Genomic DNA, 3,551 nt, shown 5'->3' on the forward strand with positions numbered 1-3,551 from the left:
GCGCTCATTTAACTTTGAGAATTTGTATCTCAAAATGAACAAAAATGGACTTGTACCACTATTGAAATAAGCCATTCATATATACACTACAAGTACAAAACCATATTTATTACAATTTGCTGTGGACTTCAGCTTAAGCTGAAGTTAACAATGATATCGTAGCATTGCGTTCATTAAGTATTAATACAAATTTTCAACACAACGAAAATAACAGCACCTTGGGAAAGCTCAGGTAATGAATTTGAGGTAAGTATGTTGAAATCATCACAACATTTGGGGATTGATTAACGTTTTGGACATAGTATACTAACAGGAAATGTCAATCAGAGGTGAAAAAAGTACACGAAGAAACTTGCGTGCACCCACTGTCTCGTTACAACACCTTTTGAATTCGAGATTGCTAATAAACGTACTTTAATTAAAAATGTAAAAGCCCTAACGTCAGTCTGAAACCTCCGCTTGTATCCTATTACGAGTACTTAATGTGTGAACACTGCTGTGACTCATCTTTAACGTTACCGGTGCCTGTGAGTACCGGTTGTGTTGCCTTAAAATTCTAACACGGCTATTCAGTGACGAAGACGGCTGCTCCTCAGAGCCCAGAATCGAGTCCCTCTCTTGGATGGAAATAACTTCCACAGAGCTCTCGTAGTGAGAAGCAGAATTTTTTTCACATTTTTACATGTCAGCCTTGTGCACCAGTAACACCGATTCTTTCGAGTGCCGACCAATGAGTTCCATTCTGAGAATGCAACACTTTTCATTCCATACTCAGTTTCAGCAGAATTAACCAGTCGTGCGGATTTTTATTGCTGGAGTTCAGAAGCTCCTGACTCCCTGTACCTGTGCTGTCTCGCATCAGAGCCAACCATGTCTTCTCCATGAACACAAAGTGGTTTTCCTTCTCCTGCTCTAGACTTCATTCATGTTGTCCATTGGTAGATGCTCTTAATATTTCTTATCAGAGTCAATAACAAGGCTGTTAATTTGGCGCCAGCCTGATTACTACGGTCCTGTGTTCATAAACACAGAAGTACCGGATGGCCTCCTGTCGCAAGAGACTTGAGAGGTTTCTGTCTTTGTGCAGCATCAGTTGTAGCGTTTCTCAGAATACTGACTATCTTTGGAGGACAGGATGCCATGATTCTCCTCTCCCTTGTTGTCTGCTTCTGGAGCGTCTCTTTGTCGCCAGTGGACTGCCAATATTAAAAAACCGATGCAATGGTTTTCCATCGTTTATGTCCCAAAACAGATATCGCTTCTCTTTCGGCGTTCAGTTCGCAGGTAATACAGTGTTCCAAACTTTCTATCAGCTGTCTTCCTTCCCCTGGCAGTGGTTTTTCTTTGGATAGGCCTATGGTCACTCTTAATGGCTGGACACTAGCCGTACATCCTGATTGGCTGGCCCCTGCTCAACAAGCACCCAATAAGATTCCGAGCTACATTTCAATAGACCTCCAGCAGAAGAATTTAATGTGGAAATATAGTAAATGGATACGGCAATCACTTACTTTTGATCAAATATGTACCCTCACTTCTAGCTTGTGATTAATTTAGATTGAACGAATAAATGAATGAAATTAGCCTGTGTTGTCCTATTGAGGGCAAAGGCAGCCTACAAGTAGGGGTAGCTGCTTATAAAGACTCAAGTGGTCAGCTAGTCCGTGTAAGAGGATAGCGCACTTAATGCACGCTACACATTGAATTACACTTGATCAGTTACTTGTAGTCATAGTTCTTCCCACTCCTTGCTGTTTCTGGCTATACTGGTCCACTGTCTTCCTGCTTGTTTTCTCAATAAGTCCGATCATATGCGTCTTGGTCTTCCTGGGAGTCTCTTGCCGATGTAGGGGTCCATCTGTCGACCTGCAGCCTTGCCACGTGGCCGCCCCATTTCCATTTGGTGTTCGTAGCCTGTTGTGCTACGTCCATTGTTGCCGACATCTTGTGTATCGAGGTGTTCGATACTCTTTCAGAGGGACCCCAAGGATCTTCCTTTGCATTTTTCTTTGGCTTACCTGTAGAGTGCTTATCTCTTTGGCTTTGAGATCCCTTGTCTGACATCCATATAATAACACTGGAAAAACGCAGCTTTCGATTGCCTCCATTTTGAGCCGCCTATTCAGGGTTATGTCTAGCAATATGAACTTCTAGTCCCAGAAAGCTTTCCAAGCCAAGAAAACTCTTCGTATTCTTCCTCTTCCGTTTTGTTGTTAAAGGAAATTATTTGGCCCAGGTATAAGTATTGTGATGCACACGTTAGTTCCGTTCCTTCAACATATATTTGGGTTTTAATCCAATTGTCATTAGCTGCGTTTTAGATTTGTTCATTGTGAGTCCCGCCATCTTGCTTTGTGTGTTAAGCTTCTGGAGCATTGACTGCAGGTCCCTTGCAGTTTTGGCGAAGAGGACTATGTCGTCAGCGAAGTAAAATATTTTAGTCTCATGCCGCTGAGGCATATTTTGTCTTACTTATTCCATTTTAGTTTCCAGAATATGTCCTCCTGTATACAGGTAAATAGCACTGGGGAAATGGGATCCCCTTGTCTAACTCCTCTTTCCACTCGGAAAGGTTGGCCTGTCTTTTCGGTTTTAACTCTAGCGAAGCTGTGGTTTTGAATGTTTCTTAATAATTGGATGAATTTTGTTTCTATCCCTTGATTTCTTACTGCTTGAAGTACGCTTGTGTGTTCGGAGGTATCGAATGCTTTTGCTGTAATAAACAAAAGCAAGGTATATTTTGAGGTACCGATCTTTAGGTTTTTCTATTATCCGATTAGTGGTGTGAATATGGTCCACTGTGCTAAATCCTTTGCGGAAACCCGCTTGTTGTAAGGGTTGGTTCTCGTCTAGTGTTTATGTTAATCGTCTTGTTAGCATTTTTGTGAACAGTTTATACAGGTTAGGCATCAGGCTTATGGGTCTATAATTGTTCGTCATCTTTCGTACCATTTTTGTGCCAAAGTACAATCACACTTGATTTCCACTTATCGGTCTTTGGTTTCTATGATCCTGTTGAACACTTATGTGATGATTAGTGTTAGAAGATCTTGAGCTTCTTTTAAGAGCTCATGGTGTTTGCTGTCTTCTCCCGGTGACTTTTCATTTTTCAGTTCAGCGATAATTGTTCTGACGTCGCTGTGTACTGTAGCGTTTATAGTTTCAGTGGTGTTTGGGTCTCGATCGATAGGTTGCGGTCTGTGGCTATGTTTGGTAGAGAACTTGTGTATATTGCTTCGTAGAATTCCGTTGCTGATTTGATTATATCGCCTCTTGTGTTTAGATGGCCTCCCACCTAGTTTTTCGTTCCTAGTATCGATTGTTTTCCGCCCTGGGCGCTTATCCTCGCTTTTCTAATTGATTTGTTTGTTTCTAGTATTTTTCTCGTTGTTGCCGATCGGTGCTCGCGGATATCTTTCCGTATTTCCCTTTCCGTCATTTTGTCTAGTTTGTCGTGTTCTTCATTATTCCTGTCTGAAATATCTCTAGTTTTTAACATTATCAGTCTGCGGTCGATTAGCTGTATGGTACTCTGACTTAATTTGCCTCGA

This window comes from Schistocerca nitens, chromosome 1, assembly GCF_023898315.1.
Source record: "Schistocerca nitens isolate TAMUIC-IGC-003100 chromosome 1, iqSchNite1.1, whole genome shotgun sequence".
Lineage (NCBI taxonomy): Eukaryota > Metazoa > Arthropoda > Insecta > Orthoptera > Acrididae > Schistocerca > Schistocerca nitens.